This window comes from Octopus bimaculoides, chromosome 26, assembly GCF_046866305.1.
Source record: "Octopus bimaculoides isolate indiv1 chromosome 26, ASM4686630v1, whole genome shotgun sequence".
In the NCBI taxonomy this organism is placed as follows: Eukaryota; Metazoa; Mollusca; class Cephalopoda; order Octopoda; family Octopodidae; genus Octopus; species Octopus bimaculoides.
Genome location: NC_142953.1, coordinates 26,611,705 through 26,627,655, shown reverse-complemented (window position 1 = coordinate 26,627,655; position 15,951 = coordinate 26,611,705).

The window sequence follows — 15,951 nt, the reverse complement described above, 5'->3', positions numbered from 1 at the left end:
TTTAATCTTTGTTGTATTTCTTTGTGATAGCTAAACAAACAGCAAATGGTGTCCGTGAATTGGGGTTTCTATTTCTGTTCGGAATCTCTTTAAGTTGCAATTGTAAATGATGTTGAAATAAGCACGAACACAGCATCCATATTTATGATTGTTTCCTCTGTTGTGTTATGATCGGATGGGTGAGGGTAGCTACATCTGGCCAGTACCTTCATCTTATGTTACAGCAAGTGACTTGACTCTATTTGAAAGCTGACGAAATGTCACAAATATAGATGGAAAACCGGTTGGAACGTCAGGTGAAAAAAAGATTACGATAGTTGTTTTAATTTTATCTTTTTTTTTAGTGTGTGTGTAATATATATATATATATATATATATATATATATATATATATATATATAAATTGGTTAATGTTTACTTTAACTCCCGGTCACCAAAACAAAAAAAAGTGTAATAGGTGTAAAAAAAAATGTGTATTAAACTTATATGAAAACAAAGATTTGCGCAAACGAACCCAGAGAGTGGGGAGAGGACTTTCGGAACATTCACAAGATCCTTTCCCTCGTAACTTTTAGGAAAATGGATATCTTTTCATGAAATTTTATATAAATACCTTTCAGACAGCATCGATTACGATTATAAAGAAATTTGTGGGGAAAACTTTTTCCGAGGGGGTGAGGAGAGGACTTTCGGAAAATTCACACGATCCTCATAACCTTTCGGAAAACGGATATCTTTTAATGAAATTTGGCTGTTTCCATATTGCTTTCTTTTCCGAGGGGTGGAGAGAGGACTTTCGAAGAGAAAGAAATTCATGAATTATTTTTTAGCTTGAGTGTAATGGAAATGTTTTAAAAAAATGTTTCGATTCATTTATTTTTCGTTTGAAAAAGGTTTTACAAAAGACCCCAAAGGTAGAGATGTGCTAAAAACAACACCTAAATCGGCCTTAACTTTTTTTCCCCATGGTGAAACTATATTCAACACCGTATTTGTTTCTCTCACCATGATACATGGGATGTTTTTTAAAACCTTTTTCTATTACTTAGATGTGGATATAAAATAAACGTTAACCATATAATTTTAATAAAGTGAAACAACAGATAAGCGAAGCAAGAAATAACTGAAAACAGCTCGTCAAACTTGTTTCACGAGCTGCTTTTGGCAAAACTTCGAAGTCGTAGAACTAATGTGTTTTTATTGCCAGCGAAGACCACACCCGTTCACCGTCCAGGTAGAACCACAGGTGCCTCAGCCTCAGCCTCAGCGCATCAATAGCCAAGGCATCCCTAGCCCACCCTTTGACGGTTGTTGCCAGCAAATAGAGCGTCTCACAAGCGGTTTCGAGCCCTGCCACAAGAAGTGGAAGAGCTGTCTTTCCAGCTTGATCAACCACGAATCAGAACAAGGCACGACGGTTAGGCGGTATGTGATGACCAATGCGATTAACACATTGGCCACCTCCTCCCTCCCTTTCAGGGATAGCCACCGCCAAGAGCAGGTCTTGGCAATGTGGGTCACCCTGCTCGATACCTCGGCCCAATTCTTCTCTATTTGGAGGTCTGGTCCGAACCAAACTCCTCGCAACTTAATCGGACCCTCCGTCCAACGTCCCAGGATGCTGTCAGAAGGTATCGACTTGCCTCTCCATGTGCCGACTGATTTTTCACGATTAAGTTTTGCTCCTGCCACAGTCTCGTATTCCTTAATGGCCTTGCTTACCCTCTGTAGGTGAGCCATTTTGGTCGCGATGACAGTGATGTCATCCGCGTAGGCTGAAACCGACATCTCATATCCTGGCTGTCTCGGAATGCCGCTCAGCTTTCGCAGCAATGGCTCAAGAGCCATCACATACAAAAAGGGGGAGAGCGGACATCCTTGACGAACCGAGCGTTTGACGTGGAACGACTTAGAAGGAAAGCCGTTCAGCCGAACTACCGAGTCGATGTTGTCATACATTTGAATGATCCACCTGAGGAAGCCAAGACCCAGGCCGAACTGTTCCAGAACGGACACCAGGTTGTGATGGTCGACCCTATCAAAAGCTTTTGATTGATCTAAATGGACCACTGCCCCTCCCTTACCGGAATCGTTATTAATTCCCTCTATAATGTATCGCATAAGATGGAGATTATCCTGATTGAATCTGCCGAGAATGGCACATGTCTGTACTCCCCCGATCAACCCATCTGCGACACGCATCAATCTTTTCGAGAACACTTTGGCCAAATTCTACAGCTCTGCGCTAAGCAGAGTGATGGGCCGAAAATTATCAACGACATCCTCCTTGTTCGGGTCCTTTCTGATGAGCGTCACCACTCCCCGGCGTACAGATCAAGTTTTTCTCAGAAACCCGGTTTCTTTTTAATAGGACCAACATTCCGTTCCCGCTATGAGGACAGCTCGGAGAGATGAAACTCTCGTAACCGTCAAACAGCGGGAGCAGATTTCTTGGCCTCTTCAACCGGGTTTCTGTAGCAACAGCAACATCTAAATCCCGTGACCTGACGTCATTTAGGAGGCGTCAGGCCACGCACATTTATACATCCAACGTGAATGCTTGACATGGTCTTACCTTAGTCGGTGGTACTCTCTTTTCCACTGGTTCGTTGGGTGATATTATTCTAACATAGGCTCTCGTACATCGACTCGTTAAAATCAAGTCTTGCAGGACCCATGTCAGTTGGGTGGTAGTTTTTAAAGATGCTATAATTCATTTTATCTATTTTATAAATGGCAATATTTTCTGGAGTCTCATTATGATGTTTGTAAATTGACGCCGTTGGTATTTGCTTTAACCTTTTTTTTTAATTATTCGTTGTCATTGTTTATTACAATCAGCATTTCCTTATATTCGTTAGATTTTCTTGGACTTGATATCGGGGATAGATTGCCTGGGCTTGGCGGGTGAGGGGTGATATCTGGGAGAGGGGGGAAATCCGAACTAGAGGGGCAGTGGGGGGGGACTCATCGCCGAGCGGGGATAGGATGGGGAGGAATCTGATATTGTTGACTTTCGGGGGGAATAGTGGTGGGGTGGGGTAATTTTTCTTTGAGTGTCCTGAGTTTTTCTTTTGGTCGTTGTAATGTTGGGTTGGATGTCGTTAATATTTTCCCTTTTTTTTTAGTTCTTACTACCGACCAGCCGTCTTTTTCCCCCGGCTTGTTGAACACCATCAGTGCCGAGGTTCTGCTGGTCGGTCTTTTGGTTTTGTTCTTTTTTTCTCCTCTTCTTCTTTCTCCCTGCGGGTGGGGCAGTTTACCTGAATGTGGCCTTTTTCGCCACATTCGTAGCATCTGGGTTTCCTGCCCTCCATCATTACCCGCAAGGTGGTTTCTTCTCCGATGTGGATGTTCTCAGCAATTTCTTTTAATGTCTGGGGGCGGTGGGGGAGCTTGGATTAATACAACAGTTAATACAACAACAGAACTGTTCATTACAAAACCTTAGAAAAGTGCCTTAGCTAATATTTAAGTAAACATTATTTTTATGAAGTCAGGCTTGGTAGAAGAGATTGTCTGGATTAAAATTTGCATGTAGTCATGAGCGTCAGGTACAAAATTAGCAAATGCAAGACCCAACTTCGCATGCAGGACCCAGGGTGATGCTTTGAGACTTTTTTTTCGTTGTAAGAGTGCTTCTTATATGCCTTCAAAAACAGTGATAGCATGTGAAAAATATTTCGTGTATTTGCTGTTAAAAGCTCTTTCTTCTAGCGTTTAATAAACTTGGCAAACAATCACGATTTCCTCAAGTTGTGAATATAAATGGACGAAGTTTGGATGTCAGCCGTTTTTGTTTTTTTTTTTCTTTATGCTTTGTTGTTGTTTTTTTTATATTTTACTGTTACGGGCCATTCATTTTCGCAAATTATACCATCTAACAATTTTATAATACTGTTTAAAAAGAGAAAAACAGAAAAGAAAGAGGCATAAGCATGCTTGTGTGATTAAGAGGTTCGCTTTGCAACCAAGTCGCACTGCTTGCACTTTGGGCAAGTGTCTTCTATAGCCATGGGCCTACAAATGCTTCGTGAGTGAATTTAGTAGGCAAACTGTGGAAGCTTATTGTGTGGGTGTGTGTATTTGTGGTTTGTTTACGTCCCTGTAACTTGACGACTCGGCTAAAGATGTCGATAGAATAAGTACTAAAGTTAAAGGAAAAACGTAAGCATTGGGATCGATTTGTTGGACTAAACTCTTCAAGGAAACCATTAAAAGAAACCATTAAAAGATAAAATGTACTTCACAAAATAACTTAATCTCACTGAAATAACCTGGGTCTGCTTCCAGTCGTTAGAGCAGCGGACTCGCGGTTTCGATTCCCAGACCGGGCGTTGTGAGTGTTTATTGAGCAAAGACACCTAAAGCTCCACAAGGCTCCGGCAGAGGATGGTGGCGAACCCTGCTGTACTCTTCCACCACAACTTTCTCTCACTCTTACTTCCTGTTTCTGTTGTGCCTGTAATTCAAAGAGTCAGCCTTCTCACACTGTGTCACGCTGAATATCCCCGAATATCCTACGTTAAGGGTACACGTGTCTGTGGAGTGCTCAGCCACTTGCACGTTAATTTCACGAGCAGGCTGTTCCGTTGATCGGATCAACTGGAACCCTCGACGTCGTAAGCGACGGAGTGCCAACAACAAGTGCTTCCTCTAAGGCCTTATATCATATCTAGCTGACATTTTGTCGTTCATTATTTTACTATTCATTCAAATTGTATTTTCTCTGCCCAAACGGCACTAATTTACATAAAAAGCGACACTTAATCTTCTTCGTGATTTCTGGCTTTCGCTGCATTTGATATTTGCCCTGGTTAGGGATGAAGAAAAGAACAATTATTTAAAGTTATTAGACCTATTTATTATTGGAATAAATAACATTTTGTCCAGGGAAACACCTTTACTTTTTGTTAAGCTAAATATTTCCACTTTTAGGCTTCCTTCGGAAACGATCGATTTTGTATACTTCTAAATAAGTAGCCTTCTTTTATCTCAGAATTTTGTTTTTCTTACTTTAATCATTTCCAGTGCGATTCGAATTGTCGCAGAAAACATTTTTACTGTAGTGTTTTGCGGGAATAGGGGTTGTCGCTCTATTCATTACAACTATTGTTTTACGTTTTTGAAATTTGAATAAATTTTACCGCTTTTCAGACATTTGACGGAGTGCCAAGTAGAAACAAACAAACAAATTTATGTGACAACCCAAGCATTGCATATAACAGCATAACTCATACTGTATTGGTGCTTTAATGTGTGTCTGCATCAGTGGTTTCCAAGGTAGGCAGTACTGTCCCCCTTGAGGGAAATGGAAAGAAAAGTGGGATAATAATGGGATGACCAAAATGGGGTGACAGATGTAAAAAAAAATATATTAATGGGTTAATTAGGTTTAGGTTTTATTTGTGAAATACAATTTTGAATTTGTAGCAGAAAGTGGTCTATATTTGTTGTGGGGGGGGGGGGGAGCGCTAGGAATGTGGCCTGGGTGCCAAGGGGGCAGCAGCCTGAAAAAGTTTGGGAACTACTGGTTTACATATACGAAAGTATGGCCATGTGGTGAAGACGTTCTGAGTTGCATCCCTACTGCAAGGCATTTTTGGCAAGATGTTTTGACTTAAGACATGGGAGTGAAACTGAACTGACATAAAAAAAAAAAAAAAAACGCTGTGGAGCTCCTTCCCCACCATCATCAGATAGAGTCTCCCTGTAATTCAAAGGTCTACCATTGTCTCATGTCACACTGACTCTGCTTGCATATTATGTTAAGAGTACATATACAGGCTGTCCACAAGGTCTGGGTACATGGAGTAAATAAAATCATAACATAAACAATTAAATATAAGAAATAATAATTTCTGAAAGTATGTGTTAATCCCCATGTACCTAGACTTTGTGGACACCCTGTACTTGTATAAATACTTGAAATGCGTAATACTTTCAGCAGCTGAACATTGCTAAACCGATGGCTATTGGGAACCGGAGGGTTCTTCCTGGTCAATCACATCATATGGTGGCTATTACTGTCCTCAAGAGCAGACACACCAGGCTGGTTTCTGTCTCTCATACCTCTGGCAGCCTTCCTGGAGTAGATTATTAACTGATTATTGCAGTACATATAAACTGGATAAGTTCATACTTGACTACAAATTGCAGTCCCATCCAGTACTGTGAGGGCAGGCAGCTTCCCTATCATCTGGCTGTAACTTCCCACTTTGTGACTCGGAATTTGCCATTGGTAGATGAGGCCTGCTTGGAGGTATTTTACATTTGTTGTTTTGTTCCATGTGGCCACAAAGATTTTCTGGCCCTTCTGGAGCCATACTTTATCATGGGCAGCAGCAGACGTGTGGTATAAGAGACTGGTCACTTTAATTTGCTCCAATGCCACTCTTGCTGCAGTGAAGGCATGCGGCCTAATGGTTAGGGTTTTGTAGTTAAGATCACAAGATTGTAGTTTCAATTCCCAGACAAAGTGGTGCATAGTGTTCTTGAGGAAAAAACTTCATGCTGCTCCTGTCCACTCAGTTATAAATGAGTTATCCTGCAATGGACTGGCGTCCTGTTCAGGGAGTTGAGATCTTGATCACTTAAATGCCATGGGAACTGGGTAACTGGTCCTATGGGTCCCATGACTTGAGACAGTAATGTTCAGGGGTTGATGATGATGATGATGACTGTAGCTGGTGAACAGCCAAGAAATGTGAAGACAACCTCATCTCATCTGCTTAGTCTGGAGCCATGTATATATATATATATATATATTCTTTTCTTTTCAGTCATTTGACTGTGGCCATGCTGTAGCACCGCCTTCAGTCGAGCAAATTGACTCCAGAACTTATTCTTTGTAAGCCTGGTACTTATTCTATTGATCACTTTTGCCAAACTGCTGGGTTATGGTTACATAAACACACAAACATCAGTTGTTAAGCAATGTTGGGGGGGGGGGACAACCATATATATATATATATATATATATATATATATGTGGATGTGGTAGACAGAAACTGAAAGAAGCCTGTCAGATATATATATATATATATATAAGAGGGGCTTCTTTCAGTTTCTGTCTACCACATCCACTCACAAGGCTTTGGTTCGCACAAAAGGCTATAGTAGAAGACGACACTTGCCCAAGGTGCCACTGAACCTGGAACCATGTGGTTGGTAAGCAAGCTACTTACCACACAGCCATTTCTCCTGAACAAATGTGGTCAAACCTTCAATACATCTATCTAGGAGAGCACAATATGAAAGATTCAGATATCTTGTAATCACAAATTGGTGTTGGATTGTCTGATATGCAGAGGAGATGGCTTGAAAGCATGTTTCATGTTTTGCAGCAGCAGCATCCAGCAGGTGCACTGGTAACAACTGTTGGTCAGAGGAAGAAATTACTGTTCTCTTTGGGTAAGAGGGTGGAGTTCTGAGGGTAAGGTGCTGATACATCGACTTAGAAACCACACCATTTCTTGCCTGAGGAGAACTGTAAAGCAGATTACTTCTCAGGGATCAATTTAGCTATTAAAAATAAAGTTTAAAAATCACTTTAAATTTGTTTGCTCTGAAAGTTTGAAAACTGAACAGGTACCGAACCAAACGAATAGAATTGCAACTCCAGTTGTCTCCCACAGCTTGTTTGGTAGGAACTTGTTTGGTATCAGTTACTTCACTGAGTACAAGACTCTCTGAAGTTAATGGATTTCTTGTTATATGTAGGGGTGCATGGCTTAGGGGTTAGGGTGTTGGAATTATGCCCTTGTCTTGCTATCATAGGATGGTTGTAAACGAGATCACTGATTCTAGTCTTACATCAAAAACATGTCTAACCATGGCAAAATATTATTTTGTGTTGAAACAAGTGAGGGCTGGCAACAAAAAGAACATCCAAAGAATGAAAAGTTTTTTTCCTTGGCAAATTCTATCTGACTGATGCAAGCATGGAAAAGCAAACATTAAATGATATGTGTTCGTCATCAGAGGAAATGAAGGAGGTATTTAAACTAAATTATCTCTTTCTTATTGTATACTATAACTTAGCACAAAATATTTTATTTCGATTTTGTAACTGGTTTGCAAGATTCTTTATGTGAATTCAGGTGTTGAAACAAATTTTGTTGCGTCTAGGGAGAGTCATTTCGCCAATACTAAAACGAACAACGGACTGTTTAACAAAGTTAGACAAACAACTGATTAGTTTCAGCTGATATACCCTCCAGCCTTCGTCAGGTGTCTTGGGGAAATTTCGAACCTGGGTTCTCATTCCTATCGATGTTACTATTATTATTATTATATTATTATTATTACTATTATTAATCAGGTCGCTGCCGTGAATCGAACTCGGAACCTTGGGGTTAGTAATACAACACTTCACAAATATCTCCTTCGGGTAAAACCACCAACAGAAGAGAATATGACCAAAAACTGCGTGTACTCCATCCCATGCAGCTGTGGTAGGTTATACAAAGGCGAAACATGTCGCCCCCTCAAAATAAGGGTAGAAGAACATCGCAAAGCTGTGACACGAGGAGATATTGATAAATCGGGTATAGCTGATCATGTATGGAAAAATGGAAACCACCTCCCCCTGTGGGACGAAGTTAAAATAATAGACAGGGAACAACACTGGAAAATACGAAAACTAAAAGAAGCAGCACATATGCTAGGACACAACCTCCTAAGCAGACCGAGTGCAGATATGAATAGCATATGGGAACCGGTATTGAGGAAGGATAGAAAAATAATAGATTTATAAGCCTTAAAATTCACCCCATAATTGCCCACAGGCATATGGCTTAGTGGTTAAGAGTGCGGGCTACTAACCCCAAGGTTCCGAGTTCGATTCACGGCAGCGACCTGATTAATAATAGTAATAATAATAGTAACATCGATAGGAATGAGAACCCAGGTTCGAAATTTCCCCAAGACACCTGACAAAGGCTGGAGGGTATATCAGCCGAAACGTTGTGTTAACAACAAACAAGATGAGGACGAATATCCGTCAAATGTAAATAATTCCTCATCTCTTAAATATAGAACTGTATTATCTCATATTATGAAATATTCTTCAGTCTTTTTAAGACATAGTGCTTAACCCATTACCTACCAGTGATCTCATATGAGATCACTTAAAAGTTACAAATTTCATAATTATCTGTCAACATTTACACATATCTAACCTTTTTGCTAGATCTACTAGGTATATTTCTCTGATATTCAAATGAGGTTTGCTAATTTTTCACCCAATATCTCGCTTATTTCTATTTAAAATGCTATTTTGAAATGTTATTTTGATCATTCCAGCGTGTTTCTAAGGCTGTTTTATGCTAGAAATCAAAGTTTCATAAAAAAATTCCAGTCAATAGAATTATGGGAGGTAATGGGTTAATTGAACAGATTTTTGCTGCTGCCTCTAACAAGTAGAGACTCATATAATTGCTTAATGGCCCAGCACTTACAACATATAATTATAATCCAAAATTGTATCCATAGGGGCAGGAGAGGCTGTGTGGTAGGTAGCTTACTTACCAACCACATGGTTCCAGGTTCAGTCCCACTGTGTAGCACCTTGGGCAAATGTTTTCTGCTATAGCCTTGAGCCAACCAAAGCCTTGTGAGTGGATTTGGTAGACAGAAACTGAAAGAAGCCCGTCTATATATATGTATGTATATGTTTGTCCCCTCAACATCGCTTGACGACTGATGCTGGTGTGTTTGCATCCTCGTAACTTAGCAGTTTGGCAAAAGTGACCAATAGAATAAGTACTAGGCTTACAAAGAATAAGTCCTGGGGTCGATTTGCTCGACTAAAGGCGCTGCTCCAGCATGGCCGCAGTCAAATGACTGAAACAAATAAAAAGAAGATCCCTGCTTTCCTCAATCTGTACACTTATGGTTCTTCTCCTGATCTTCTCAATCTTTTCTAATTCGAAAAGATACGAGACATCATTCACAACGAAGTGTTTTACTCGAGTCGTGTCAATTATACTTTCGCAAAGGCATCGGCTGCAGATCAAAAATGGCATTGGTTTATCTGCAGTTTGGTTATTTAATCCCAATTTTCTTGTTCAGAAAAGTCAACATCTCTCTGGTGCAATTGGTTGGCGTATTTGGCCGTTAACCAAAAGGCTGGTGGTTCATATCCACCAAAGGACATTACGATATCCATTTTGGCTGACTAATGCCTTGTGAGTGACTTTGGTTGATGGAAACTGTGTGGAAGCCCATCGTGTCCCTCCCACCACTTGATCATCAGCATTGGTTTGGTTACGTCACTGTAACACAGCAGTTCAGCAAAACAAACCGATATAAGTACCAGAGTCAATTTGTTCGACTAAAAACGTTCAAAGCGGTGCCCCAGCATGGCCGTAGACTAACGACAGAGACAAGTAAAAGATACCGTATAAACTGTCCATTAAAAGGGAAAATTATGCTGTTTTTTTGTTTAGAGTTATCTCCCTTGTCAAATGGCATATTAACGGCAAATTTTATTTCAATTAATTAATAACAATTAAAAATACCTCATCGTATCGTGTACTAATTTTTAAATTGTTCTTGTAAACACAGGGAGAAATTTCTTTTCAAACTATAATGCTTTATAGAAAGTTAAAGAAGTGATTTTAAATTCTCAATCACAGAATAATGCTAATAATATAGCCTGAACAGGATAAACTACCCCTATTTTGCAGAGAAAAGTGTAGGTGACTAGCTGTGGACTCGAACTCACATCCCCGTCATTACATGTGACGATGCTTTGACCGATTAAGCTAAACTACCCACTACAAATTCCTCTGCAAATTAAGATATATAAATCTCGCTTTACATATAAATTTCATGCTTCTTAACAAAGGAAACTTTAACAAGAATTCTTGGCTAAATTTTATGAAGAACGCCAACAATGGTAACAGGTTTCCTCGGTATCACTAGGGCAGGACCTATATATATATAAATTAAAAGGGTAAAGGATTATCAATTTATTAATTAATAAATCAATTAACAATTAATAATTTTGACCAAGCCCATCGGTATGAAAGCACCATTATTGGTGGAGAACTTATTTAAAAGCTCATATATATTTATAAATATAATTAAGGGATCAGCAAATATTTGCTTCACCATATACCGAAGTTCAGAAATAGCAGCTAAAAAAGCTGAGAATCCCACAGATAGCATCACTTGTAACTCACAAAGAAAAAACCATGAAAAACTAACCAATTCCGACGTTATATATATATATATATATCACCATTCATTTAATAGCTGCTGTCCCATGTTTCTTTGGATCAAATAGAATTTCTTGAAGCAGATTTTTAACAGCAGGTTTCAGATAGTACTTGTATGATGGTGATATCAAGACAAGATAACACCAAGTCAAACATAATGGGCTTTCAGTTTCTGTCTACCAAATGCCTTGGTTGGCCTCCAGCAATAATAGAAGACACTTGATCAAAGCCATTTAAAAAATTCCATTCAGTATGGTGAGTGAATGGTCGATGGTGAAACTTTCAGTAGGAATGGTCATACTGGAAATCTTGAGACAAGTCCCACAGATTGACTAGAATAAGTTTTGGCAGGAGGGCATTTGAGGGAGCCTGCAGTGTGAGAAATGAAAAGGGCGGAAGAGTTTTGGAGTTGGTTTGTTTACTTGTATTAGCCATTTAATTCCTCATTTCTTAGAATAAATCTCTCTCGAGGGTTGTGTTTTTTTGCAAGATGCACAGTGACCACACTATATGCTAGTGCCGTGATTAAAAAGTGGTTGACCTAAGGAATGGTATCCAGCTGCAGAAACCATCTGAAAGTAGTGGAGCATGATGCAGTCCTTGGAACAGTAAAATTGTCCAACCCATTTAAACAAGGAATATTAAATGAAAGATTGGACTGGAATTAGGAACTTCAATTTCTAATCTGTATGTTGTAATGCTCTTATTAACTTGCAAGTCTTGTATGTACCAAAGTTACATTCTTAAAAATCATCACCATTTAACATCAGTTTTTGATGCTGGTGAGCTAGACGACTGGCTTAAGTTCCATTATCTACTTTATAAAATGGTTAATGTTAGGAAGTACATCCAACTGGAGAAACTATGCCAAAGTGTACTAGATTCTTTATAATGTGGCACCAGCCCCAGTGATGTCACCAAGTAACTCACAAAGTAAATTCCCTAAAGTGAGGGTGGGTGTAATAAGTTATAAATATTTACCTTTCAGTAAAAACAGATGAGTGCAACATGTTTGTTGTAATAAGTACAGTGGCAAACGTTTCTTCTACAGCATCAAGTGAAAAAGAAACTCCATTTGGAGCATTTGAATATGTATATAATATATAGTAATATGTTGTGTGTACAGTTAGATGTATAACTGCTAATGGTGAGTTTAGAGACCCACATAGTGCAGCGGTTCTCAGCCAGGGTCCATATAGGATTTAGTTAAAACTTGTGTGCAATAAACTGCTACAATACACAAAATATTTTAATTTTTCTATACAATTCCTAACAATATCTAATTATAAACATATTATAGGATTTTTTTAAACATTGAATGGCTACAAGGGTCCATCTAAGTAAAATAGGAAATCAAAAGGGGTCCATAGGGAAAAATAAAATGGCTGAGAAACACTGACCGAATATGACCCTCCAGTCTAATTCCAGTAGCAATTGATCTGTGTAACATAATGCAATAACGTGGTCACCTGACAAACTGTAGAGGTTAAACATTCAATTACATTCGGAACATCTTCAGCAGACGATGCAAATAATCACAAGAATGAGATGCATGCAGTGAATAAATAACATAAGCTGCAACTCGTGTTTTATCAGGTCTCCCATAACACACACACACACACACACGTTAGTTTAGCAGAAATAAACTGCTTCTGACAGGTGATGAATGTCTAAGCTGGTTTTCAATGCAAACACTAACTGTTGGTTGCCATACACTGCCTTTTTTTTTGTTGTTAATTTAGGGAGGAGGAGGGGGGAAGATAGATTTGTCACCATTAAGCTGATGTTTGAAACAAATTAGCATGAAACTCTGATGGAAGGTCTAAATCTATGATCCCTTTCAAACAGGAAATTTGTCACACAGAACCACACAAAGGGCAGTTTCAGGAATATTGGTATCAAAAGGAGTAAACGTTTTAACCACACAATCTCACCTGTACCCGAATATTTACAAAAATTCATGCACAAGCTGCATCTAATTTCATCCTTTAAAAAGTGCAGCGTTCGTATGAGCTTTAAGAGTGTACCATGCATTATTCAACAATCGATCAGGTTCATATAACTTGGCTTACTCTGAAGAAACATGAGGGAAACTGAGAAAAAAATTAACAAAACAATCTAATGGGAAGGGAAATAATTGTCCTTAGGAGATAGGTTATTTCCCTTTATCGAGTAAAACTGTTACTGGTTGAATGCATGATATATGAGGTATTTTAAGTTCGTTGTGTCAACACAATGCCAAAAACAAGATACTCTACATAGAGGTAGTCGTGTAAGTGGAGATGCATTCATTTATTTAAAAATGTCTGGCCTTGAGTTCAGAAGGTAGGTGCAGTTCTTTGATCTAATATGGACGAGTGTTCCTTCAGCTATACACAGCCTGCACTTATTTGATACACACACACACACACACACACCTAAATTTGACTGAAATTGATGGGGGAGTGTTTGGCCAATCAAATTCGCAAAGAGCCATAAAAGCTTAGATTTGGGAGTTCGATTCTGCCTGAGGTTAGCTCATCATTTTTCAGTTATTTGTTTACATTTAGAAATTGTCGCTTCAAATCGGAGAACAAATATTATTTATGATATATAATTATATACAGTTATTATACTATGAGCCTTCCATAGTAGCTTTTTCTCCGTAACTTGCAAAGCCTTTCGGGTTTGTTTATAAAAATATTTGTGTGTGTGTGTGTGTGTGTGTGTGTGTGTGTGTGTGTGTGTTATATGCAACAAAAGCAGTATTAGATAACAATAATCATCCGTCTACTTCATAAAAAGGCCAATTAACTGTAGTATTCATCCAGGGCTATCTTTTATGGATGAAGCACAGATGCATCAGTATCAGATGACAATCATCCAGCACTATCAGTGACAATGGTAAATGCATATTTCTGCCTCTTGCACTTTGCCAACTGCGTTTTAAGACTATGAACACTGAAACTTTGTAAAATCTACAATTATCAGTGTAATAATAAAAGAAATATTTGTGAAAACTGTTCAATAATTAATGAAACAAAAATTGTGATTAAGCACACAGGAGGTCCACTTTCACTGGATTGCTTCCATTCAAATGTAAATAGTTAAATGTATAAAATTCAAGTTTGCTGTTTAACTCTTTTTATAGCAAAATGCTTGATACTACACTTAGTTTGATCGTACCAACTTCTGAAACAATTTAAATTAAAACTTACACCAAATTTTAGATGTTAATTTATTCTAGCTTAAATAATGATAAAGTTAAAGTGATCTAAATTTCAACCTTCCATCAAAATTTCATGTAAATTTGTTCAAGGCATCAGATTAAAAATGAGTTATTTTACTAAATTTTTCATAATATTCAATATGATAAAAGGATTAAGGAAATGCTAGCAAGCAGAACTAAATTTTAGTCCTTCCTTGAACCAGGTTAAAAATTTCTCTACTTATCTGGAGCAATTCCCATCTGCTAAACTGACTGGATTTACCTACACAACAAAGAAGTTTACACTGGAGACAACATTCATAAAGTTACGGCACCCCTTAGCAGTTGTGGTTTGAACCAACTTTAAATGGAATGTGGAGAAAGGAAAGATTTAGTAGTTAAAAAATGTTGAATAGTTTTGTAAATTTGGCCAAAATATTCTTCATCAGAAATTAACATAAAAGACACACAGGAGCAATTTACCCAGTAAGATGACTCCAAAACAGATTTACATATCGAAACAGGTAATATTACATACACACATAAAAAAAAAAAATAACAAACTCATCTTTTTTTTTTGTTTTTTTTTTTTACTTTGACATGGACAGTTGTTATGAAATGTGCAGTACAATTCATTTTTATTTTATTTTTTAAACAAGCCAAGAATGAGCGAAGACTATAGGATAGCAATTGGAACCGGGCATTGGAAGCGCGGCAAGTTAAAAACCAATTCCGGCCAGGCTCATGTTGAGAATAAAGAAACATGAGGCAGAAAGAGGGGAGAAGAACCAAAAAAAAAAAAAAAATTAAAAATTCAGAAACGGAGATCAGTAAGGGGGAGGGGGAGATAAGGATTTTTTTTTTTTAAATAAAAGAAAATTTGAAAAATTAAGACACAGGAAGGGGTGGAAGGGGAATTCACCTAAGAAAAAAAAAAAAAAAAAAAAATGAAAAACGTCTTGTATTTCCTCTACTTCAGTGTGAGGTTTCTTATATTTTAGTTGTGTAAACCTAGTAATATTCACACAATTTGAGAAGTTTTATCACTTAATAATAACAAATTGCTTTCAATATTCTTTAAAGTTTTCTTTTTTTTCCCTCTCAAATGAATTGATTAAAAAATAGGTAGAGATATGGGTACAGTTGGAACCTAAATATATCAGCAGGCCCTTCACTTTGTATGACTGTTGTTTTGGGAAACTCGACAAATGAGAGAGTTTTACAAGAAAAAAAAAAGAAAAAACAGTCATCAAGGAGCCACTATGCTCCTGCAGAGGAACATCAACCAACCAACAAAGAATTGAAAGACTTGTAGATGTCGAAGGGGACAAGAGAGAGGGAGAGAAGTTTTAAAAAAAAGGGGGGTGGATGGGTGGGTGGAGGAGTTTCACTTAAAAGGGTGGATTTTTCTTTTTTAAAGTAATATCTAACTAGGTTTTATATTTCGCCCACATCATTCAGTATTACATGGCTTCTATCCTGCTTTTTTTTTTTTTTTTCCTTTTATATTTTTATGTATCTTTTTTTTACAACCAACAG